The following is a 26,568-nucleotide window of genomic DNA, read 5'->3' as shown; positions in this document are numbered from 1 at the left end:
GCTCAGGACTGCCTCTCATAAGCTTTCCAGGGTGTGAACTGCACATCGTTTTTCCTTGCATGGGGTTGAGAGCAAATGCCACATCATGTTTGGCTTCCATCCACAACAGCTGACCGTACTTGGGACCAGTACTGGCAGAGTAGGAGCAGTGGTGCTTCTCTGCTGGAGTTTTATGGAGCATTAGTTTGTGCTTGGGGCTTGAAGTCTTGCTGGAAGCTAATGAAGCTTATACTCCTAAATGCTCAAGCCATCCTTTTGAGCAGAATTTAGTTTTCTAAGTCAGTGAAGTATTTTTCAGACTGTGAACTCAATCAATTGATGGGGCCTGGAGGATACAGGTCCATGGTATGAATGGATTTGGATGATTCCCTGATCATTTGACATGACTCTATCGAAGATCTGGTGATTTACGGTTTTGACCGCGTGGCTGTTGACTTTGGGACTTGGCCTAGGGCTCCAGCCTTTTTAAGAAGAGTGTCCTTACACTGCCTTTTGTATACCTGTGTTTATTTGTCAGCCAGTTCTGCAGCCCCCTTCTGTACACTGAGTAGAAGATATTCAGGCAAATAATATCTCTGACTTGATTGTGTTATTCAGACATTGAGTAAATGAATGGTGTGTAATCCCAAATTCAAAGCAGCAGATTTTGGGTGTGAGTGCTCTTTTTGTGGAGCATGTGGGAAACTGATTTCCAGAGCCTGGGATCATGGCATGCCTTAAATTTTCTCCTGTTCTTATGCTTTGCCTCTATCCGGTGGGTGGGTGGGCTGGAAGTCAGATGGAAGGCTGGGCTTTCCTCCCCTTGCAGAACGCAGCTCTTCAGAGAAATTCCACAGCTGTTTCTGAGTCTGTCTGGAGTCGCCTTGCTTTGTCGCTGCTGTTTCCTCCTGCTGTGCTGTGCTCTGCGAAGGGAGCAGAGGAGTCCTTGGAACTGATGCAGCTCTGTAGCAAGATCTGTCACACCGAGTGGGGTTAGAGGAAACCCTCCCAGCCCTCATCACTGCAGCCTCTCCTTGGGTCCTGGACTGGTCAGGGCTCAACATTTGCTGGTCTGACTGCAGCAGAGCTGACCCTGCCCTAAAGGCAGTGATGGTGGCCAAGCACCAACAGCATGGGTTAAGGGACGCTGGGGATGGCAAGGAGAAGGATGCTGAGGTCTCCGGGATGAATTAATTTCCAGGGCTGTGAAGGAGAGCTGCTTTCACACTGAGATCTGAGTGGTAGTCCTTCAGCCCTGACAAAGCATTTCACTGCTTTCAGAGGCAAATCCCCTTGCCCTGTTTTTCTGCTGCAGAAATTACCCCTTCAGAGCAACCCCCAGATGTAAATAAGTTTGAAATTTGCCCCTTCTCGTTCCGCATGTGTAACATCTGGGTAGTTACAGAGCTGAACTGCATTGTGTGCTATGCAGCTCACAGGCTGGATTGAGCAAGGTGTTGTTTTTGGGATGTAGCAGAACATGGGAACACCACAAAACATCATGATTTTCATCTGGTTTTGTTTTATTTTATTTCATTTTTACTTAGTTTCTCCATGAAATGAATGCTGTTTGTCTCTTGTTTGGCTAGTTTCAACCAGATTGCACCAATGGTTGGCAGTCTGGAAGATCACGCATTTCCCACTTATGTTTGTTAAGACTAGTGAGTGGCTGGGAAATGTTTGAAGCAATGCTCTCTCTGATGAAAACTAGACTGCTTACAGCTACTCTCTGTTCTGCCTGCTAGTGACTGCCCAGCCAGGCATTGCATATGTGGTGGTCAAACAATGCAGCACCTCTGCAGCCCTGGCCAATTTGCAGGGTGTGCGTGGTGTCCAGGGCAGGGGCGGATGTGAGGCAGCATTGAAGGGAGCTGCAGGGGCAGGACGGCAGAGGACACAGATGTCCCACAGATGAGTTCCTGTTTGTTACTCTTCCTTGCAGCATGGCTACCCTTTGGTTTGTCAAACTAGAGCCACATTAGATTTAGGAAGGCTCGTGGGATGACAGCCACAGCTTAGACAAGTCTGCTTTTTCTGACCTCCAGGACACCTTGGGAGGTGAATGTTGGAGCAGATGGGAATATGCACGCTGGGCAGGACTTAGCAGAGGTGTGTGTGCATGGGCAAAATCTTTGCACGTGTGCAATGGCACTGTTATAATCTGGGTGTTCACTGGTGCCAGCCATCCTGTTAAATTCAGTGCTAATTTGACACTGATAACATTCAGTGCTGTATGTTTCTCCCAAAGTAGCTTCTGTGAGTGAATGCAGTCTCTGGATTCCCACGCAGCCCTCTCCCTCCCCAGAGTTACTTCAGGTAGGTGTGCCCTTTTGCTGAGGTGCTGCTGTGAGATGTCAGGGGCATGCTTCTGTGTTGCTGAGCATCCCAGTATAGATGCAGCTGGTTTGGCATGGCTGTCTTGAGGGGTCTGCCTCTGAAATCTGGACACCATTGAACTAAGAAAAGCAGACTTACTCTCACCCAGGCTGTGTCTGTGCTAGACAGTATAGCTGTGCTGGATGTGGTGAGCACATTTCTGCCACATTTGGACTGAAGGAAAAGACAAGCATTAACAGTAGAAATATGTATGCCAGAGGTGTCGAGCACTTATGGGATGCACATGCAATTCCTCACCCAGTATGCATTTTGATACCCTTTTTGTTGCTGCTGGTGGTCCAGCAATGCATACCTGTTGTCGTGGGGCATAGAGCATGGCCTCACAGAGATCACCGCTGTCAGGCTCTAATGTCAAAATATTATGTGACACCTTAGAGGGACGAGGTAAATCTCAAACACCTATATAGATCTAGTTAAAACCAGATGCATCTTGTCAAGGTGAGGTGAAGGGAGGAACTGTATAGCTGGCTCCCCATCATGGTTTACAGAGGATGTGGTGCACCAAGTCATGCCAATGAGGCAAAATTCCCTTTCCCCACACAAAAAGTCTGCCTGGGCATCTCTGGCATCCAAGTGTAATTCTCTGCACTGTTAGGGATATGTCACTTAGTGAAGCAGAACATCTCTTACTTCCCTTCTTTTCCCCTTCATGAACACCATCTCTGACCACTGGTAGCTTGGCATAGTAGGTGACTGTGGTAGAATGGACTCTTGGGCTTGGACAAGACTTTGCAGGTCCCTCCTCTGAAGGTGCCAGCCCCCCAGGCTTCTGTGTCAGAAATCCTGATGCAGGCAGATGTGGGGTAGAACATGGCTGTAGTGGTATCTTCGCCTGTTCTCATTCGATGTATTGTGCTACCCCTATACATTTAGGGATGGTGCAGTGCTTTCTCTGTTAGCTTTTAAACTGAACTGGGCAGTTTGCATGCCAAGAGGGGAGGATTGCAATGTTTCCATTACCAACCACAGTGGACTTTTCCATGGTGGAGCTTTTCCAAAAGATGTGCACTGAGAAGAGCTGGTGTGACCCGAGTGCCTGGGACACTGCAGGCTCTGACTGACTGCACCTCAGGGATTTGACAGCTCCAGATTTTGCAAGCTCTGTTCTGTGAGGATGGGGAAAGATAGAAGTGAATCTTGCTTTGTAAGGTGCACAAGATCGTGTAAAGCTTGTGGTAATAGCTGCCAGCACCCCACAGACAAGGTGAAAGTACTAGTTAAAGTCTGGATGTGTGTTTGCAACTGAGGACGTACAGAGGCAATTAAGACGTTTTAAAAAGCATGAAGCGTGCAATAGGGAGCATGGTGTTAGACGCGCTGTGTCTTGCCGCTAATACTATCTGCAAATAAAACAAGTTGGGTTGTTGCTATTGCAGCTGCTTTCCTTCACAAAGCAGGGTGACCCAGACGCTGAGAAACATGTTGGCAATTGGCCTGACGTTGGACGTATGCAAGGTAATTTACTTAAAAGACCCAGTATAACAATTATCATCCAGCATGAACACATACAGCTGTAATGTTTGCTTGCCAGTTGTTCTTTATATGATGATTTCCCTGAAGTTGCTCATTGACTGCATCTACCAACAAACACAGAAACACAGCCTGGAGATGATGGGCTTCTTCCCTGACCTGCAGTTAGGAGCACTGATTACACTTAAACAAGTTTTATTGTGGAGGTAGGAGGGATTCAATGGCTTGGGCAGAAAGTGGGGTCATTTGGGATCCAGGCCTTGGGAGCTTTCTTTCTGGCTTTGGGCAAAGCACATCAACTGCTCAGTGCCTCTGTTCATAAAATCTGATTTGTGGCAATCAGCTTTAGAGTAGGTGATTGATATTGGTCTTGGTTTCCTCCTCTGAAACAACCCCAAAATCCCCAAATGTTTGTGCATGGAATTGAAGCATAAAAGCTCCCTTTCTTCTCCCTGCTCTTTACCTCAGATAAAGGTGGAAGAAAGGGAGTTGTTCACAGCCATCTGCTGGAGGCATCCATCATGTTGGGAGCAGAGTTTGCTGTTTGTTCCACATGTTATTAATTATGAAAAGATATAAACATATGATCACATAATTGTTTTGCATTTCAATTGCTTACAAAATAATGATATCAGGAGAACATTGGGGTTACAAAATCAGGTGGACAAAAGCAATGAAGTTCCGGGACTAGTGTTGCAGATCTCCCCTTTGCATCTGCATTATGATACAATCTTTAATTCTGTAATTGCATCATTTTTTCCCTTTCACAGAGTCCCTTTTTCACTGGATAGGTAATTGCTGCATAATTCATTTTCTCTTCCCCACATTTACTTTCTTCATGTGTCTCTACGTCTATTTATTTTACACCCCTATCCAGACCTTGAACTGAACAGTTGCTGATTCCTTCCTGGAGGGCTTTCTCAGTTGGGGAAGTTATTCTTGCAGCATATCAGGTCTGTGTTTTCATAGTTGAGGAATGAAGTCAAATAGCAAATCAATCTTAGGAAATTGAAACACCTTCAATTTTGGCTACGTCAAAGAGGTACTTGGGTATGATTTTGTTTTTTGCTCATCCCAGAGTACCTGCCATGATGTAGCAGTTCATCTGCTGGAAGCACAAGGACAGCTGACCTCAGCTGCTGGTGTCTTTAGATTAGTCTTAAATGCCTTGACTTGAGGGTGGAACTATGCTGTTAGGGGTCACCTGAAGAGAAGACTGGTTTCAGAGGCTTGCTGAGCTTCTTAAAAGGTTGAGTGTGGAGCCAAGGAGGTAATTCCTGCCTGTAGGTGGTATGTCCAACTTCATCATGCAAGGTGGTTGTCTCTCTGTTCAGTAGCGTTTCTGACATTCACTGAGTGAGGCAGGGTTTGAGGGATAGCTGTTGCTTTTATCACACAACCTTAACTGCCTTTTTTTGAAAACCGTTAATTTACAGAGCTCAAATGGTTTGTGATCATTTAATTGGAAACAGAGTCAGTGCAGATATATACTGAGGTGGGGTGAAGGTTGTATGGGCAATCTTCATGATGATATCTCCTAATTTTGAAGTAATCAAGTTTGTAGTCTTTGTATTAAAAAAATACCATAGCTAGGTTTAAATGTAATTTTATAACTGTACAAAGGGAAAAGCGGGAGATAAATAAAAATTAGGCCTTGTCATTTGAATCTGCAGTGGCCTGAGTCATCCAGAGAGCACAGATCCTTGGGATGTAACAATTATTTCTAAACCATGAGATAAGGGCCTGGTGAGGAAGCGCTGTTTGGCTATGGATAGTGGTCAGTGGCTGGAGTGGGATGACATACTCAGCAGGTTGTCTGGTACTGTACTGGGGGCTTTGAAGCCCAGAGTCTGGATATCCTCAGATCCCAGTTAAGGATGGGGTAGACAGTTCTGGTGTTTCCCAAGTCCTCTCTAACTTGCCTGTGTGTGTTCTCTTCACTGTGTGGCAGCCTAGTCATTCCCTTAAACTTACCCTCCTTTCCCCCTCTGTTTCTGTGTTCCCCTAACATGCTTCTCTCCATTTGCTCGGGTAACATCACTTTAGCCTGTTGTTTCTGGTGCCACTTAAAATTTTCCAGAGGTCCCGGATAGCCTGGTACAGTTACGTACAATCTTGATTCCAGTGTAGATCTGTAAGTTTTGCTTGTTCAAACTGTAGGCGAAGGCCAGCCCAATGCTTTTGAAGCATTTTAGAGGATTCGTCTACCTTACTTTTAGACCAGAGCCATTACTATGGGATACTTTGAGATCAAGCAATGGGGAAACGGCTGCTTTAGGCCAACTCTGTTTATACCTTATATCTAAAGGATATGCTGTGTTCCACCCTGTTCCTCAGTATTTTGTTGTATGCAGTCTTGCTTGATGTCACCTACCTTCTGTGGGGTAAAATATGATACTGAAATTGTAACAATTCATAGTGGGGAACACTAGTTGCTCATGCTTTTTTTATTTTCTGGAAATGAATAGCAACATGATAGTGCAAGAAAGAGTGTGCAGGTTCTAGAGGCTGAGCTTCCAGCTGAAAAGCAAGTTGGTGAACTTGGCCACTTTCCAGAAAAGTGGTGTCTGTTGTTCCAGCAAGTCATTAGATGTCTGCACTTCTGTCTTCTGACCAATTTACAGCAAGTCTCTTCCTACATCTTTATTCAGGGGAGGGGGGTGGTTTAATACCAACCTCATGCAGCAGCAAGAGAGGACGAAGTAGACAATTTCTGATTGTGTTCAAATGAGCATAACAATAGGCTTTCTTTATGTACTTGAGGATTTTTTGTTTCATTTTACTAGATGAGGAAAAGTGGATGTACCAGCAAAGAAAATACGCTTGCCAACAAATCTGGTCTTGGAACAGACTAGGCTGACCTGCAGTGAAACAGTTGGGATGATAATAATTTAAAAGCAGACTTTTGTTCTTGGGAGTTTGTGGTATAAATCATGGCCATGATCACTATAAAACACATCAAACTAGATTAATAAAATAATGTCAAAGTGTCTTAAAAAGTTTCCGATGACTCCAAGGACTGTATACCATTACAAAATAATTAATAAACCAGATGCTAAAAACTGGGACCAGCCAGTTTTTCTCCTTGCATTGCCACTGTGTGTAAGTCCAAGAGGCAGTATTTGATTGCCGAACTTCATGTGTTTGAGGAGAGACAATTAACAGGAACGTGGGATTGGTCTTCAGCTCTTACCTGAAAGTTCTTGGAGTTTCAGGGACTTTGTCAAACCTCTGGAAGGTTACTGGGAGAAATGGCTTGTATCAATGGAGACATCTCCACATCTTTAAGAGATGGGGAACAGGTTTTGTTGGGGGGGAAGAAAGTAAACAGCAGAAAAACCTGCACATTACTGGCAAAGGCATCTCCAGCCTGGAAGGTGGTGAGCCTCTGTGCCTGGGATTTGGTCTAAGCTTGGATTGGCTTCACTTAATCCCTGACAGAACCTTGTTCTCTCTATTTTGTGTGTGTGGTTTTCTCTTGAAATAAGCATGTTTAGGCAGACCTTCAGGCACTGTAAGTTGCAATAGCTCCCCTGGGGAAAAAAGCAGCTCCTCTGTGGGATGGCCCCCATGTTAGGTGTGCCCTGCTGGCCTCTCTCCACCCCTGGTTTGCCTCCGTCCTCTCCTTTTCCTCACAGCATCTGTGGTCAGATGCTTAGAGGCAGGGACAGGGGTTGGAAAAAGCTGGTTCAGCAGAGGAGGTGGAGAGCCAGCTGATGCCACTATTAATGTTCTTTCAAAATTGATGGATGAGACGATTACAAAATTGCAGAGGGAAGTGAAAGTTAACAGAATCCATGTTTTAATTGTGTTCTGGATTGTTTTCAGCAGCCAGCTTCTGAGGTGCAGGACAGATCAAGCATTTTTGTGAGGATGCTGATATGGAGTGCACACAGTACAGTTTTTAAAGAAAGAAAAAGATTGGGCCAGTCTGTTTTCCACACTCTGCTGCTCTCAGTCTTCTTCACTTGTCCTGTGTGATAGTATGCTGTGTCTAGACAGTAAATCAGGTCTGAAATACTGTCCCAGTATAGCTAGAGAAAAAGAGGCTCTTGTAAACACCTGTGGTGTCAAGGTCCTCAAACATATAAGGGGTACCTAGGTTCTGGACTTGTAATTTCCTCTGTATGCCCTTCATCCTCTTGGAAGGGAGTGAGGATGGTGGAGCTGTCTGGCTGGTATGTGACCAGCCCTGCTGGCCTTTAACCTGAGGAAGATTCTTTTTCAGCTGATGAAGCCCTCCTGCTCAGTCTGCAAGTAGCAGTTGTGTGCGGCATGAGGTTTTCTGCTGGACAGGTGTTTTACTTGAGTATGCTTCATCCAGGATTGGACCAAAACACTCTCTTCTAAGTTTTGTTTTTCTTCAGGTTTTAAATAAACAAATTTTCTTTGTAGTATTTTCCCTAGCTTTTCTCTCTTCTGTTACGAGAACTTCTCCCCAAAGGCTCCTTAATTCAAACATAACATGCTGTAATTCTGCATGTTTTGAAAAAGTAGTTGTGTAGGTGGTTAAGAGAAGAAGGCATCAATCCTTATGCTTGCCTTCTCCTGCTTCCTCCCAAGTCAAAAGCTGAGAATGGGACACCATTCAGGAATGGGCTCTTTAAATTAAAGTCCCAGTCTCAAAGTCCTGGCATCTTCATCAAACAAGCATTCTTTTCCATCAGCTGCAGGTAGAGTTGCATAAGAGAAGGTATCTTTGGGATCTTGGAGGGCTGCTCTGTTTCTGAAAATGAGTAATTTGGGGTGGAGATGGTCTTATGCCTTAATGTTGTAGCATGTGTGTTTCTTCCATCTCTCTCATACCTTTGTAAGTATTTCTGGAATCAAGTTGGGCAGTGAGGAGCCTCCCCCATTTCTCCCTGTTTACCTTCATGGGGCAGCAGCTGCCATTCTAGTGGTGAGGTGAGGTTTAGAAATTTGTTCCTCTGGCTTCCTTTCTTGCTCTGGAGCTGGTTGGTATTTTATAATGTCTGTAAGCTAACATAAGGCAGGGTAGCACACCAAGGAGCTGGACTGCTGTAAGAGGAAAAGTTCTGCCCATTGTTGCAGGGAGGAAAACAGGCTTGTGAGATGTGGTTGCGATCCCTGTGAGTTCCAGAGGTGTCTTAGCTAAGCAGGCAGTAAGTGGGGAAGATGAGCACTGGATCATAGCGGTTTTCTGACATCCTAAAGGACACAAAATCTTTGCAGTATTTACTTTGAAAATATTCTGCTATTCCAGAAGTGTGCTGTTTACACACAAGCAAATGCTGAGGTTCTGCAGTGTACGTGCTTGTGCTGTTTGTGCTGTGGGCACAGCTGGTAATGCTGATAGGAGGGTTTCTCTTGTTCAGATGCTTGCTGCTTAGAAAGTAGAAATTTGCTGAGAGTGGCACTGGAAGTCCAGCAATTCTCCTTCCAGTGGGTTGGGGGCTGAGCTGTGCCACAGCAGGACCACGGGTGCTGAAGTGCTGGCACTGTTATTTGGAATATTTAAGTCCTTCAAGCTTTTTTCCCCCCTTAGCAATACTTTCCAAATCTGTTTCTTTAAAAGAAAACCTGAAGTACGCTATTTTGCAGGTGCTTGGGAGCCTGTTTTCTTCCTTCTGCCATGGTAGATCTGTTAATGTCAGTGGCTACAGCTACAAGTTGCTTGTCCAGGTGTAGCTTCTCTTTGCTTTTGTGGTATCAAGCCCTGTTTAGTATGTTTCAATCTGATTCTCACAGAATTTCCTTTTGTTTGCTGTTCTCTTGTGTATGCCAGTTTCCCTGTAAATGTTATGAGAACTGGCAGTATGGGCCTTATGCCAAGGGTAAGGGACTAATACAAATACATGTATTTTTATTTTGGAAGCTCTTGCAATTCACACTTCACTGGCAGGGTGGTAATGATGTTTCACAGAAGAATGCCTTTCTTTTAATTTTGATTTCAAAGTGCTGTAACAGAGTCCATCCACAGTCTTAGGCATGGCAAATGATGCACCAGGATCAGGGGCCATTCAGCAGCAGGAGATGGGGATGGAGATTGGCTTGAGGACGTAGGATGAGCCTGAGGTTCGTCCAGGATAACAGCACTGCTGTGGCATCCCAAGAGCAGGGTGTGATGTCCCTGGGGATCCAAAACAAGGTCATGTTTTCATTTTTTAGTTGCCAGGCCTGTGCTGTAGCCATTCTGCTGTGTTGCTTACCCAGTGTTTTGTTTTAGGGGGCCTGAAGTTGTGTTGCCGTAGCTGAACAAGGCGTCCTCTGTGAGATCCGAGATCCCTGCCTGTGCAATACCTGGCTGTTTGGGTTGTGCAGAGCCAGGGGCAGAAGTGGCTGAGGGTTTGCTTTGGCTCCTGGTGCGTGGCTGTGCTCATCAGGCTGTGGGATGTACAGAGCGTTGTCATGCCTAGCTTCTTCCAGGGGGACATGGCAGCTTTTTGCATCCAGGGCTGTGCAGTCTGAGGGCACAGTGTTTAAGCTGGAGAGGTACTTGATGGGAGGTCAAGATGGTTATTTGCATTACCGATGAGATGATTAGTAGACGGTGTTCGTGGCTCTCATTAGAGACCTGTGGAAGATTGGGTTCAAACAGAAGGATCTCTGTGTGTGTGTAATTTATGAGGGCTGCTGCTCAGACCTTCATTCGTACTCTTTAATTATTCCATAGTGGCAGTGGGGAGGAGAAGCTGGAAAATGCTAATTGTGTCCTGTGCTCTCAAATGGAAGCAAAGGTGGCCATGGCATGTGGTCCACAGAGGCTTAGATGCTCCTTTATGCTGTGGATCAGCAGTGTAGTGCAGGGGGATCTGATTTTGATATCCTGATGATTGGCTTTCTTTGTATAGAAATACCCATTTTTTAAAAATAGCAGAAATCAAAGGGCCAGGCTCTTTGGTACAAAACTGTTTGTTCTTGGTACTTGTCACATGCTTAGTTGACTAAATTAATCAAATGGAAAATGCTTTTTCCCAAATCAGAAAGATTCCATAAAAAGAAATGTACTCTACCTATTTTTTAAATTTAAAAGCAAAATACAAAACCCTCTTCTCTGCTTCCTTCTCTCATTCTCTTTTTTCTATGTTTCTCTTGGTGGCAAAATGAGAAAAGTAAAAGGTTGAAGAAAAGGTTTTGTATGGACATTCACACATGTATGTATGGAGGAAAAAAACACAATATATGGATGTTTTTGACTTAACAGAAATAGGCTGGTAAAAAATCAGTGATTTATGTAAATTTACTTGTATGAAAAAGTTGTATTTAACAACTTGCAGTAACTTTGCAAGTTATTCCACTTTGTATTCTGGTGGTACATAAACATAGGCTTACTTTTCCAATTTCTTGCCCCTGCATATCCTTTTCTAACTTACAGCACAGTTGCTGTTTGTGTAAAACTAGTCTAGGGTATTAAATAGGCATGTCCAATTATTTTTCTTTCAGCTCATTGGTTTTTTTCCGTTTCCTTCATGACACGTGTCCGAGCAAAAGCCAATGACTGCGTTAAGAGGGTTTGAAGTCACGGGTGTGATGTGCTGCATACTTCTGAGATGTATCAGCTTCCCCCTTTTGTAAATTATAAGGTGCAGATCCTTTAATATTTCAGCATGGCTTGTTTATTCAGTGAAAAGGATGCACGCAGTTGTCTACGTGGATGAAACTGGTTTTGGGTGTTTCAGTACTGCCACACATGACAGAAATTCTGAGCTTCTTTGTGTGAAATGTGTCTCTTCCAAGAGAGAAAAGTCCTTGATTGTACTTTCAAAACCTGGGTTAAGTAATTATTCTATGACCACATTAATATTTTCTTTTCTTGCCACTTTTCCAATTGTGGCAAGACTTGCAAGCAAGAAAAAAGAAAAGTAATGTAAGGGAGCAGATAGTTCAGGGGTTTGTTTGTTGTGCTTCTTTACTGCATCTTATCTGCATCTGATTTCTGGCAGTGTTTTGTGACCTTCAGTGGATTTAATGAGTGTTTTCCACTCGAAGCTCCAAGCAGACAGAAATCTACAAGCCAGAGCACTGAAAGCTCTGAACTGCCCAAAAGGAAAAGCTTCTTGCATCAGCTCTTCCTCTTTTCTCCTGTGTTGACGAGAATGTTGAAGGCAATTGTTTAAACCAGCTGAGCTTTAACCAGTAAAACTGCAAAGGAAAAAAAAAACCACAAAACTGTCAACATTTGGAGATAAGTACAAAGAGGACTGACCACTCCTATTCCTCCTCAAGGCAACCCCAAATTTATTGCTGGCCTTATTTCAATCAATTTTTAAAGCTTTTGAACATCCAACTTCATCTGAAAACAGAACTGTGGTTTGGTGGTAGTGCATCTAGGAAGTGGGGATTAGTGTAGTGTGTCAGGATACATGTGTTTAGACTATCTGGAGATTGAATATTCTTGAAATATTCTGAAAGTGAAAACTGGGAGCCATCTAGGCATTAGCTGAAGAAGAAAAGGTCTTCAGTCACAAAAATCATAAACAGAAGAAATGCAAGTTGCATTTCTTTAGTGCTGCATAAAAGGAAATTGCTAAACATGTTCATTTGGTAAGCACATGGGTTCATGAACTGTATTGTATTGGCTTTTTTTTTTTGAAAATGCCCCCATTTCATCAGCTTCTATTCTAAGATAGATTGCTTGCATGTTACCTTCTGTAGCCAAAAATCAAGAAGAAAGAGGTTTGTAGGAGTGGCAATTTCAGTGGACTGCCTGGAATCTGAAACTGCTTTTTAGCTTTCTTTGAATTATTAGGTGATGTATTTGATATCTGGTGCTTTGTATCAGAAGTACATAATATAAATAAATTTAATTAGAATAGTGCTCATACACTTTCTGTCAGTCTTTTGACTGGATTTTACTAGCTTTGTAAAGCACAAAACTCCAGGTATTGCCAAAATTTCTTCTTGTGAGCTCCTTTCCTGTAAAAAGCTGGTGTAAAGTAGTTCTGTTTTATCAAAGGGAAAGACTAGGAGGCGTGCTGCTTCTCCCAAAACCACACAGGTCTCTGCTACTTTGAGGATGAATGTTGGTGATTTAGCTCTTCCTTCATCACAGATCAAGGGTCCCTCTTTGCTAGTGCCTTGGCTGCCACTGCAAGGCCTCCTTATAGATCTTGCACAGGTAGAGGGAGGTGCCCCTGCCCTTACCTGTTGAGAAAGGATGTTCAGCATCTGGGAGGCACAGACACCATGTTGGAAGCCTTGCACTCTCTGGGAAAGCTGAGGCCAATCAGAAAGAGCTAGAGAAGCAGGGTCCTGCAGTCCACACACTGTCTGCTTCCTAGGTCTTAGTACAGTGGCTTTTGGGAAGCAATGAAATTAGATGGCCATGTGCCCAGTGCAAGAAATTATTCACTACACTGTATTTATTTTTATAGTGAAATTGCATTTTCATATCTCCGTGAGAGAGACTGTAGCCGGATACAAACCCAGTGAAGCATTACTTTTTGTGGACATAGCAACTTTGGCACAGCTGTGATGAAGCTCGCTACTCTCTTTATGAAAACACACTGAGCTGGGAAAACACACTGCTGCTGGTTTGCATCCTCTCCGAGGAAATTTGGTGATGCAGTTGGGGTGGATGGTGATGGTATTTTGTCACACTCCAGACCAACATTGCTGTGCAGGAAAAGATGCGCTGGACAGGCATAGCTTTAGTAAAGTTACGGGACTGTGATTTCACAGTGAAACATGGGATTAAGAACTACCGATTCTTAAGTGAATTTAATTTCACTTTCTAGTGACTCAGGAATGCCAACGCTTTACATTTGAGGCACATTACTTAAAGGGGTTTTACATTTCAGTGCATTGAAGTTAATATGCATGTGAAAGCTTGAGCGTATGAAGTCTGTGCTTGTGAATTGGGCAGTTAGTGGTTTGGCCCACCTGTATTTTGTGTTTACGTGCGAAGTAATTTGCATTAGCAGTAACATGCTAATGCAAAGTAATTTGCATTAGCAGTTGAGCATTCCATGTGCATAGCATGTGTTACTACTAATCTGCACACAAAGAAAGTAGTTCTGAGAAATATAGGAGGCCATGTAGTTAAAGATGGGTTCCTTGTTGGAGGTTACTAGATTGTGTCTTGTCTTAAAAACAGAAGAGGGGGGAAAAAATTGAGGTGAGATGGTGGGGATTACCTGATTTTTTTAGTTAGGATCCAGTCCATTTTGAGTAATGCAGTCTGCTCTTGATCTTAGAGAATTACTCAGGGCTCTGTTTCAACTAGTCTCCAAAATGACTCAGTGTAAGAACCGAGGTCATGCGGATTTTTTTTTTAAGACTTATTGGACTAGTTAGGCTATGCTATATGGCTTAGTAGTGGTTAAGCATGCTCAGTGTTACTGGTAAGAGTTGAACCTTCAGTTTTCTGCTGGAAGCAATTTCCCTTCAAAATGCAGAGATGAGCTCCAGTTGTGATTAGAGATTGTAACATACAAACCCCAAAGCATTGTAGAAATTATGAGGGAAGGAAAGAAGCTGTAGAAACTGGATGGGGAGTTAATTATATGACAAGGGATCCACTGAAAAAGCAGATGGCTTAACATTCAGTGTTGCAGGGAGAAGATAGATTGTATGAGTGTTTAGTAACTACTTTGACTGAGCCTGTTCATGTGCATATAATATATATATAAAAAAATTGTGGCTGCTGTGATTATGTGTAATGGCTTATAATGTAGTTGTTAGAACACGGCAACAGTGAAATAAGACTTCCAGATGTACTTCTTATGCGCATTACAAACATTCAGTTCCCCTCTCTCCACCTCTGGACATGCTGAATGTTGCTTGCACGTTATCTGTGTTCCCCCTTGTTTCCTGCTCCCTCTCTGTCCTTACCCACCTCCTCCCCCTGCCCTGGCCTCCCGCTCCCATAGGGAGTCTGGTGTCTTTTCTCCTGCTGCCTTCTCCATCTTCATCACATACTTCCTAAACTTCAGTAATACAGATGTAAATCAGGCAGAGTTTTAGTTTCCCCTTAATTTCTGTAGCATATATAAGTTCAAAAGATTAAAAAAAAAAAATTTAATAAAGGTCTTTGTCCAGTGTTTGTTTCCAGATACTGTAAATGATTGGTGAAGACCTTAGATTATTTCTACAAGGAAACTCTCTTAGTATAAACTTTGCCAAATTCTACATGACTGAAAAAAATAATCTCTTGACCCATAATTCCAGAGGGTTAATTTTATTGAGGTTCAGACTCGGGTTTTGTATTGTAGGAAGTCTGTGTCTACTAAGGAAGTGCCTTCATCTATCGCATACTGTTTACTGTCCAGAGGCAGATTTCAAGTCTGGAAGTGTGAGGCCGTGTGTCATTGGAGGGTTCTCTCAAAATCAGGTTGCCAGACCAGAGGGCGGTATGATCAGATGATCCAGAACATGCAGTGGGGTGTTTTTAGTGGTTTTCATCAATTGCAGGAATACAGAGGACTACGTGACTGTTCTCAAGGCCTGCTGGACAAATGCACTGAACCAGTAAGAACATATTGAAGCAATGCTGTGTGTTGTGCCTGTGGTATCCATGGATGAGTGTTGGGTTGCGTCAAGGCCATCTTTGCTTTTGTGTGACACGTTGGCCTTGTGCTGGCAAAGGTTACAGGATGACATTGGGTGCCTGTTTGTCCCAGCATAATGTTCAGCATGGTGTTCTTCCTCCAGCACAAGATTGGCTTGGCTTTCTGGTTGGATTTTGATCCAGAAGAAGTAACCCCTGCCACCAGGGGGTGCGTACAGCATGGATGTTGTACATAGTATTTCACTACCAGGCCTGCCCGGTTTTGCGGTGGCCAGCACTGAATCCAGAGGAGTTGTTTCCTTTTCAGCTGTGCTTGGTGTTGGCACAGCATAAGCTAAACTTAAGCTGCCTGAATACCAGCTTAGCTAACTTATTGGTCTTTGCTGCTATTTGGTCTTCCCAGCACAGACAAACATCACTTAATTTCTCCTCTTCAAAGGCTGTTATTACTTGCTGCTTTTTTAATTTCTCTCCCCTCCCAGTGACACCTTCAGTAATGTTTCATTGCCATGCAAAATGAGGAAAGCACTTTGTCAGCAGCCTACTTCAGGCAGAGAAATTTATATCTTTGAGAAGCATATCTACAGAAGAGCAATTACTCAGATCATCAATATTTATATAGCAGATAATAGACATCATGGACAAGATGAATATTGTCACAAGAGCAATAGCTGCTGAGGAGGGGGGGAAATGCAAAATGTAATTGCTAGATTTCTTTAAATGGGATAATTATTTAACTTTCAAGTGATTGGTGAAAATAGCTTAGAGTCTTAATTAACTATTGAGTGGGAGTTCATCTGCTTCTAGAAAACAAGGAAATGCCCCCTCCTGTCTACCTTCAGTTCACACAGCGAAAGCTGTCTGATGTATTGTCCCTTGCGTGTGGTTTTAGCTGAAGGCAGTAATGGTGCCAGTTTCTGAATGAGGAATCATATAATATAACAATAAAGTAATCAAGCAGCTTATTCTGAAAATTAATTTTTGTTATGTCTGCTGTGGATGGACAGTTGTGGTTGAGATGGAGACACAGTCACACATACTTTGATTTTAAGAGCGGAACCCCAGTGCTCAGGGAAAAGTGGCCGTGCTAGGGCAGGTTTTTTACCAGAGCTGTGCAGCATCCTGCCTGCCAGCTGATGTGCTGCTGGCTGCCTTGGTGTTGCCTGATTGGACGGGCAGCCCATTGAGTCCCTGTCTGGCCTCCTGGCCGGAGGGACAGCCCAGGTCATGGCTTCCTGTTTGCACAGGAGATGTAGCTCCTGAATTGTGCAAAGAGAATGCCTCCTCCCACCCACCCTTTTTAACCTTTTTATGACACTGTGATTGTTTGTGGGGCTTCCATTCACTGGCAAGAAAAGCTTCTGTCTTGTCCTTGTTTTTGAGATGTATTAAGTTAAAAACTAAAGCCCACTGCATGTGGGCTGTTTGCTAAAGATAATTTATTTGCTGACTTTTTTCTTCTGCTTGTGAAATGCCTCTGAATAGCTCCATTTTTTCTTTATACTGACTAACTAAATCCTGCACCCCCCTGACTTCTTTCCACTGAGGGAGAACAGTGGATGGGAAGGTACAGTACTTGATATTCAGTGTTTAGCTTAGTTGGGTTCACTGTCATTTGTAGCATTAATCACATGGTTTTCAAAACATTAAAGCAATTTGGGAACATTTGCAACAGAGTTGGTCCACCACAAAAAGTACAGCAGTATCAAGCCTCTGGGCTCTGTGTTCTGTGGGATGCATATAACAAGGCTTCTTGTGGAATGCCCAGAGAAGAGCTGGAACAAGATTTGCAAAAGCTGGCATCCTAAATCAGGAGACACATGAACTGGCTACAAGGGAGGATCAAGATGAGGACTTTTAAGTCGGTATCCCTCTTTCTGTTGCACAAAAATCAGCTACACTGCTCATTTGTATTCCTTCCTGGAGTTAGGTACCTTCTGTTGAGTTGTAAGCAGTGGAGGAGCTAGGGCTTTCTCTCTCTGAGTTAGGTCTGATACTCAGCCCAAAGGAAGATAAGGCTGAGTTCCCACCTTTTCTAGCAGCTTTTGATCATGGATCTTTTTCTCTTCATAGGTAAACCTATTAGACTACCTGGATTCTAGCCCTTTTTCAAATTAATTTTTAATATAAAATAAGTAAGCATTCATTGGAGTAGGGACAGGAACTTCCTTCACCTCACAATCACTTTTCCTTTCTCACCTGGATATTGAATTATGCACTTCAAAGTGGAATGGGGTTAAGGAGGAGGCATTGGTGAAGCTCTCCTGAACAACTGAAATTCATGGTACTTGAAACTTTAAATCTAGGAGAAGGGAAAAGAATATTGTAATTTAGTCAGATTCACCCTTACTGAAGAAAAGTTTCTTTCTGCTGTGAGCATACTCAGGTTCTTGTGTGTGTTCACTGAGTCTGCTACTGGCCTGTGGCTTGGGGAAGTCTTGACCCTGTTGCATGCAGCTCAATTTGAGCTGAAGGCGTGTTTGAAGCTAAATTTAGACCAGCTTAGATCTTACTATTGCAGGTAAAGCTGGGCTCTCCAATAACATCAGTATTAATAGTTTAGATGCTCGTTTCAGTGCATAACTGCATTAATAGAGGTGGTTTCTAAATTGCAGATCACAGACCCAGTATTGCAGCTATGCGTGTTTCAGCTTTTTCTAAAGTAGCACCCCCTAAGCTTTTAATGATGGTGGTGTAATCTTTGCTGGGAATTTAAACTTACAGTCCACAGGCTCACTTTCTTAGTTACCTTCCTCAGATCCCTTTGAGGTAGCCACTCTTGAGACTCTGTTGAAAGACTGTCTGCAAAAGGGTGAATTTAAACATTATCATCTGTCTGAGGTTCTGCCTTGAGGAAAGTAAGACTAGATACCCCTTGGAGAGACTACTGCATTTCTCAAGCCAGCCCCTTACATAGGTGAGCCAGCCATGTAGCAGATGCATTCATTGCTCCTCCAGGTGCATTGCAGCTTGGAATAGCTTTTTTTTTCAGAGTAAGGAGAAGAACAAGGGGCCATTGAAAAGAGCAGGTCATCAGCACTACTGATGTGCTAGATTATTGGATTGTGTTGAAATAATGAGTTTTTTCATCAGGCTAGATTGTTTGTGACTAATTCTCTGAATAGGTTTTTGTTTTTTTTTTTCATTGTGGTAACTTTCACAGAGATCCTGGAGATGATGAAAAGGATTGCTTTCCCCTCACGTTTAATGAGGTACTTGCTATGTTTTGGCTGTCTTGTCCCATTTTAAGCCCCGACATATTTATATTCTAACTTGAGGATGAGGTATTAGTGGCATGAGGAAATGGTGTGTTTGTAGCATCCAGAAGCCATGAACCTCTCTTAATTCCATTCCACTTCAGTGTCAAGCACTGGGGTACCACCATGAAGACTCTACATCAAGGCCTTTCTGTCAGGCTAGGGCAAACTAGCCAAAGCCTCGAGAGGTTTTGATGAGTCAAGTGTGTAAAGATCCAGTCCTGTGTAGTGATTTTCTTTTAAGACAGAAATGGGAAGATTTGCAAGCACAAAATACCACCTTTATGGGCTTCTCCCACACTAATGAAGTGTGGTACTAGGATACTGAAATTAGTTGTGAGTTCAAAGTGTAGCATGTAGGGGATGTGATATGATTTACCTGAGGAGACCTCTTGTTTGGCATAAATATTTCTAATGTGGAATGGAGCTAGACTGGGAACAGGAATAAACTACTCTTCAGACTTCAGATTTTACTTTCTGAAGTAGATAAGATTCCCTTCTTGAAATAGAAATCAGCAGAAATGCTGGAATTGTGTTAATTGAACAGACTGATAGACTGTGGAGTAGATGTGTCAGTATGAAGTTTAAGGATGTGTAAAAGAGAGAAGCTGGTCAGCAATAGCAAATCAGTTAGAATTCAGTGAAGTTCTATTGCTCAAAAATTTGCTTTCAATAACCAAGGAGCTATTTTTACGAGCACTGCTTACAACTGCTACTTCTGTGGTTGGCTAATTAGCAACCCCCTCCAGAAAGAAAAATGACCCTCCTGAAAGTCTTCAAGCATAAAGAAACTTGGACTTTTTTAATCCTCTCAATTTCACGGTGTCTTCTGCCTTTCAGCTTACAATCTTTTGCAAGCTGCCACTCTCCCTGTTTGTGTGACTTCTACAGAAAACACAAATAATTGTAGCTGAAAAGGAATTTTAAAATAGATCATGAAATACAGGGCATGTCAGGATGATTTCGAGGTGGTCTTAAAATATCCAGTGGTTTTCTTCTTTGAAAGATTTTGCTGAATGTTTGAGATTTAGCCTTCCTCCTCTTTCTCTAAAGGTTGGGAAGGTCTGTTCCTCTCAGACAGCGCACGTCACATGTGTTGGCATTTGGGAATTTGACCACAATGGTTTCTCCACTGGAAGGATTCCTGGGCAAGACTGGCTCAAATCTGCTCTTGAAAGCAGTTACTGTGAAAGGAACTTAACCCAGCTCAGTGGAATTGCTTTGTATGGAGTGGCCAGTGGCAGAAATAAATTCTGGCAGAACTGGACCTAGGCTGGTTATCACAGCTTTAAAGACATTGTACACTCACCTACAAAATGTCTGTGATACATTTCCTTAAACTCATGTATAAATTTATAATTATATTCATGCATAAAATAAATTAATTCATGCTGTCATACTGGTGCTCCCGAACATCTTTACAAAAAGGCAAAGTAAGCAAGTGAAAGGCATTTTGGTAAGAAAATGTGCATTTTAGGAGTTTATTTTGCCCATGTTCAAAAGCAGTTTAGGGAAGAGACTCCCTCACGTTGATTTACCTCTTGGAGTCCTGAAGTACTGTGCAGATCTCTTCTGATGCAGCTGCATCCCTGACACAAGAAGGTGTGAGCTGGGCTACTTATAGTAGTGAGGACTTATTTGAAGAAAAGTCAGAATTGTGTGGGATACTGGCTTTCCTTCCTTATGTCCTTATGTTTGGAGTTAGTGTGGCCCAAAGATAAGTAGTGGTGTTTGGTGAGGGGCCATGGAAATGTAATCCCACAACTACAAGAACTTTATGGTTTTAGCTTTTGGAGGAGCTGCAGCAAAAAACCCTTCTTATCTTCTGTGGTAATGGGTGGTTATGAAATGAGAACAGAAAAACTAAAGATCATGAACTGGCAATTTTAAGAAGACAAATCTACAAATTTGTCCTTTAATAAAATTATAATACTGTTGCTTTTTCAAATGAAGAGGGACAGAGAGGTCCATAGCCTGTACTTGTGCATTTTAAAATCAGGATATAACGCTGAGTTGGAGTTTTTCAGCTCACTCCTTTAAAGTCTCATTTTCTAGCATTCATGCTGATTTCTTTTGTGTCATTTTAAACAATATATAATAGCAGTTTTCCATCAGCAAAGGCCTCTGCATTTCAGTGGCCTTTACTGCTTTCTTTAGAGGGGTTATCCATTCAACATATGGGAATGAAAATATTTAATGATTTTTTTTTCTTAAAAGAGGTCTTATGCCTGTATTCTTAAAATTGTACAACTCACACCTGTGTCTTGCACCTGTGTTCTTTATTTTGAAGCGCCTGAAAGTCTGCTTGCAAAATCTGAGCTAATTTGCAAAAATCAATCTAAAAAAAGAATATAGGTGGATAAAATGATTGTCTTTAAAGCAAGAAGCTTTTATTCTAATGTTCCTACTTTGGTTTTTCTCACCCCTATTAAATACATATTTTCTTCCAATTTTCACAGAATCACATAACTTACAAAGGGATTGACCCTTTTCATACCTATTGACTAGTCAGTGCCAGAGAATTTTGTGTGTTTTTTTGAACCCACTTAGAATGCACTTGCCTGCTTTTTGCTGCTTGGCAACATTAAAGCTCCTGAGAGTCCACACTAATTGCAGTGTCCTCACTAGAGATGGAGGTTTATTGCACCTAATAGCAAGGAGAATACTGAAGCCTCGTCACCCCTTAGTTCTGCTTCCCAATCAGATGGGTGGGATATTGAGGAGAGTGTCCATGCATCTGTTTGGGGACATCTGTGGAAACAGGAGATTCAAGTAAGTTCTTTGAGCAGCAACTGTGTGACTATGAACTTGGAAATACTTCTGGTATTAAGCAGACAGTTACACACTTTGTTGCTGCTCTGTGTATGGGTTAAGTTATGCTTCATAATTTGTCTTCCCACAGGTGAATATTTTATGGTCCACATCTACAGTGAGATAGCAGCTAGGAAGGCAGAGTAAGCATGAACAGTTGCCTCATTCTTCTTTCCATCCTGTCAGCCCATCTTTGTGTATTAAAGATAACTTACTCTAAGAACATGTTTTGAGCAAACTTGTGTGCAGAGCATATAGTGCATAAACCTTGAGCTGCATTGTGCCTCTTTCAGCAGGTGATACTAGTGCACCATCAAGAAAAAAGGTGTTTATAGCTTGTGAGGAAATGAGTTTGAAATTCTAAATACAAAGGAGTTCCCTAAACACAATGGATGTCATGGCACTGATTGTGGGGCCTGTTCTGCAAGAAGGACACATGACTTCGGTTTCATTTGTTGTTCATATCCACAGATATGACTGTAAACTTTTCCAGTTTTGTGTCTGTTTATATTTGGGGTCAATTTGGAGGGAGAGGGGCAGGGAAATGCCACTGATCCACTGACATATACAGGAGAGGAAAGGAAATTACTTTGTGACAGATCTTTTCTGCTATTTCCACATGAGTAGATGGATCCTATGGTACAGGTTTGCCTTTAAGGAGAGTTTAAGCAGTAAGTACTTTGCTTATTGTAAGAGGGCTAGTTATTTTCCATGTTCATGTAGCTTTAAGGTAATTCATAAAGACTTCTGATAAAAATGCAGGCTTTTTTTTTTCCACCCAGTTGTATGAACCTTCAGTACTTTTAAACTCTAAATTTTTCCAGGGTAGAACAATGTGAAAATTGCATCTTTGTCAAACGAAGCAATTCATTGCCTCTCTAAATGTTGACTGCTGTGCTTGATGGCTAGAGTTGGACAAAACATCTGTCTTACAGTTTTTCTTTAAAATTTCATTTTCTAAGGGAACGGCACAATCCTTCTGAGTTTAAGGATACCTCCTTCTATCTCCCTCAAGTTGCACAGTGTTTTCAAGAGCCTAATTTTGAACATTGAAGGATTGGGAGTGTTTTCAGCAGGAGCAAACTAAGTGATTACTGTTGAGAGTTGGATGGGAAATGCAAAGACTGAGGGGCTAGAGCTCTTTGAGGTGGATTTATTTCTTCTGGCTGCTGAGACATCTACATAGGGGCTTTACTGACAGTCAGTGTTTGGTTGGAAGAAGTGCTGGTGTGACTGATGCTGCTGTGGGAGGAGTGCGAGTGTTGGGGCAAGGCAGAAGGCTCAGAGCAGGGTGGGTGCCTTGGAGAGCCATCTGTAGTGACACTTCCTAGAGATGCAGGTGAGTGCTGTAGCTGTTCTGTGTGTGTAGGGCACAGCTAAAAATAAACACAAAGGAGCTGGTCTCCTAATTGCTGGGGTTTGTTTTTTGTTGGTGGTGCTGTCTTAAAGCAGTAAAAACCAGCATTATTTCAGCTCTGTCCTGTGTTGGGAGGAGTGTAGGAGAATGGTGGGAGGCAGCAAGATGCTGGCACTTCTGCATGCACAAGGTGGGAATGCCGCTGAGATGCACCTTGTGCAGACCTTTCCAGAAGCAAGTAAGGGACACATCCAAAGGACACCCAAAGCACTGAGCTCATTACTCGCTCCCTGACTGAGGGGAGAAATCCCACAGGGCACCTACAGCGGCATTCCCACCTTGTGCATGCAGAAGTGCCAGCATCTTGCTGCCTCCCACCATTCTCCTACACTCCTCCCAACACAGGACAGAGCTGAAATAATGCTGGTTTTTACTGCTTTAAGACAGCACCACCAACAAAAAACAAACCCCAGCAATTAGGAGACCAGCTCCTTTGTGTTTATTTTTAGCTGTGCCCTACACACACAGAACAGCTACAGCACTCACCTGCATCTCTAGGAAGTGTCACTACAGAAGGCTCAGAGCAGGGTGGGTGCCTTGGAGAGCCATCTGTAGTGACACTTCCTAGAGATGCAGGTGAGTGCTGTAGCTGTTCTGTGTGTGTAGGGCACAGCTAAAAATAAACACAAAGGAGCTGGTCTCCTAATTGCTGGGGTTTGTTTTTTGTTGGTGGTGCTGTCTTAAAGCAGTAAAAACCAGCATTATTTCAGCTCTGTCCTGTGTTGGGAGGAGTGTAGGAGAATGGTGGGAGGCAGCAAGATGCTGGCACTTCTGCATGCACAAGGTGGGAATGCCGCTGTAGGTGCCCTGTGGGATTTCTCCCCTCAGTCAGGGAGCGAGTAATGAGCTCAGTGCTTTGGGTGTCCTTTGGATGTGTCCCTTACTTGCTTCTGGAAAGGTCTGCACAAGGTGCATCTCAGCATGCTACTGCATCCCATCCAGCACCAAGGTAAAAGCTGGGAGACTGGCAGCACTTTTCCCTGCTGTTTGGGAGAGGGAAGGTGGAGACGATCATCCTAAACCAAACCTCCTGAAGGGTGCTAAAGGCGTAGTGGACCTGCCAAGCAGAACTGGCTTCCTTGGTCCCACAAGCCCTGGTGCTTAATGGTTTGTATTCTGGTGTGCTGCCTGCTGGCACATCTCTCTTTGCTTGCTCTTTTTCTAGAGGCAGCTGCTTCAGAAGATGATAACACAGAGCAAAGAAACATGAATGTTAATAATAGGAATAACAGTACTAATTATTTGTATTGATCTTTACATTATTTTTTAAGTCATCATGGTACTTATGGATCCTGTTTATTGGCAACACACTCTGGCAGGTGTTCTGCAAACTTGGCATGAAAGAAATTGGCAGAGGCTTCATGGCTTAAAAAATAGAGAGCACAGTGTGAAGGAGTGGTTTAAAAAATAGAAAATGATTTTTCCAATCCATGCTGTTATTTGGCAAAATGTGAAGCATTTTTTAAAATTTATGGGTTGCTGTAGTAAAATGTTTGTATCATTTCTGTGGTTGGCAAAAAAAACCCCAAAGGCAGTAACTATTCCATTGAAAGACACCTGACAGTGAAGGCACTTAGGCAAAAGTTAAGAAAACACTGACTCAACTCTATAAAGTAAAAAATATGTCAGTAAAGTAATTATGAAAACCTTTTGGCTGTAAAGCAAGAGATACTGTAGTTTGTGTCACAAAGCAAATCTTGGTCCAGAGCTGAATTTTTTTTCATCCCACTCAAGAACTTGTTTTGGCAGTATAAAAGAGGCAGTATTTGATTCTGTTTTTTAACATTGATTTTACATCTGTGGGTCAAAGCCTAAATGGGTGTTGTCAGTGTGGTGCCTTTGGCATCAGTTTGGTTGTGTGCATTGGCATTGCCAGTGCTCAGTGTGCCACTGTAAGACACAGATACAATGCTATAACAGAAATTAGGTAAAGAGCTCAACTGAGTGGAAAATGGTCAGATCTTGCAAATCTGCATAAAGCTGTGTGTATTCACACTGTGTCTGAGATAAGCTCATCCAGTGCAACACTCTAGATGTTTTCCTTTTCCCTTCTTTAGTGAGCTGTCCCTAAGGCACCTCTTTGGTTCCTAACTGCTATTTGATGTGATTTTGCATGGAATAGAATCACAGAATTGTTTAGGTTGGAAGAAGCCTCTAAGATCGAGTCCAACCATTAACTCAGCATTACCATGTTCACCACTAAACCATGTCCCCAGGTGTCAGATTTCCACATCTTTTAAATACCTCCAGGCACAGTGACTCCACCACTTCCCTGGGCAGCTTGTTTCAATGCTTGACATTCCTTTTAGGGAATATTATTTTTCTAACATCTAATCTAAGCCTCTTCTGGTGCAACCTGGGGTCATTTCCTCTTGTTCTGTCACTTGTTACCTGGGAGAAGAGCCCAACCTCCACCTCACCACAACGTCCTTTCAGGCAGTTTTAGAGAGTGGTAAGGTCTCCCCTGAGCCTCTTTCTCTCCATGCTTAACACCCCCAGCTCCCTCAGATGCTTCTCATCAGACTTGTGCTCCAGACCCATCACCAGCTCCACTGCCCTTCCCTGTACACGCCTCAATGTTCCTCTTGTAATGAGAGGACCAGAAATGAACACTGAATTCAAGGTGAAATACATGTTGGAAATACGTGGTAAGGTTTCTCTGATGTAAGGCCTCAAAAGTAATTAATGAGCTTAGGATGTATGCTGGAGAACATTGGGATGAGTGCGACTTCCCTTTTTTTTAAGAAATCCGTGAACTACCTGTATTTTTGCTGTAAGATCCTTCAGATGCTTTGCAAGAAACACTTGTAAAAACCAGCAATCCTATTGACCATGTGAGAAACAACTGCTCACTTTGAAAATTTAAAAGGTTTATTAAACCTTGACAAAAATACAACAAAAGGACTACATAAGGAAAAATTTGCAGCGCTGGGAACTGCCCTCGTGAGTACCACGTGGTGGGTTTGTCTTCAAGATGGATGCTCTGTCTTTTATATCCCTGGGGTTGCATCAGCCAACCTTGGCCCCTCCCAAAGTCTGTCAGTCAGCTCTTTTTTGCCATTTATCAGTGGAGATTGCTTTCTTGTAACTTGACTGGAGGTCAGGTGTTGCTGTGCCGTACCCCCTAAGCAACAAGCTTTTCCATTCCCACCTGTCCCATGGAAGGGGCACATGTGCGCGCCTTCTTTCTACCTATCTTAGACAACTCAGACTGTCTGATGGCAACAATATGGGGGGGGAAGGGAACTATGGGGACAACAGAGGACATCTAAACTACAGTAACACAACTATACATCACTAAAGCTTTTCTTAATATTCACACAATAGTCATCCCTTAATTGCAAGAGTCAATCATCTCATTATCCACGTACAACAACCACATAGTCCTCTTCAGCTTTTGGTCACATTGTGAAATGTAACTTGTATGTTGAAAATGCCCCTTGTTGTGATCTTATTTTTAAGCCAACAGCCAAAAAAGCCGAATCACCATTGTTGAAAGCGCACTTCCATAAAACTACAGCTGATAGTTTCATTTGCCTTTGTTAAACTAGGAAAGCAAAAAAAGTCATGGTATATCATTCGACTTAAACATTCCACATTCAGTGGTAGAGCAGTGTGAGAGACACTTCTGGCTCAGCCAGTGGCTGACCATATCAGAAGAAAAATTATTCCAGAGTCAGTACAAAAAGCTTTGTTTGTCCTTTACCTTATAAAAAATGTCTTCTGCAAGAAAACATTCAAACTGAAATGGAAGTTGAAAAGAGCTG

The 26,568-nt window shown here is 42.8% G+C and overlaps 1 protein-coding gene across 14 annotated transcripts in view; it reads left to right on the top strand.

Annotated features, from left to right (window-relative positions):
* The window catches only part of RNF152 (ring finger protein 152), an 80,633-nt gene that overhangs the window by 39,050 nt on the left and 15,015 nt on the right, over nucleotides 1–26,568 (top strand). Inside the window, exon 2 of one of the 14 annotated variants that reach the window (XM_068197577.1) lies at nucleotides 9,409–9,489. The exons of 11 other annotated variants lie outside the window; for them this stretch is intronic. The gene's annotated coding sequence lies outside the window, so the exon portion shown is untranslated. 2 more of the 14 variants (XM_068197639.1, XM_068197618.1) reach the window with 2 other exon arrangements.

This window comes from Anomalospiza imberbis, chromosome 1, assembly GCF_031753505.1.
Source record: "Anomalospiza imberbis isolate Cuckoo-Finch-1a 21T00152 chromosome 1, ASM3175350v1, whole genome shotgun sequence".
In the NCBI taxonomy this organism is placed as follows: Eukaryota; Metazoa; Chordata; class Aves; order Passeriformes; family Viduidae; genus Anomalospiza; species Anomalospiza imberbis.
Note: the sequence above shows the minus strand (reverse complement) of the source record. Positions and strands in the feature narration are given on the sequence as shown.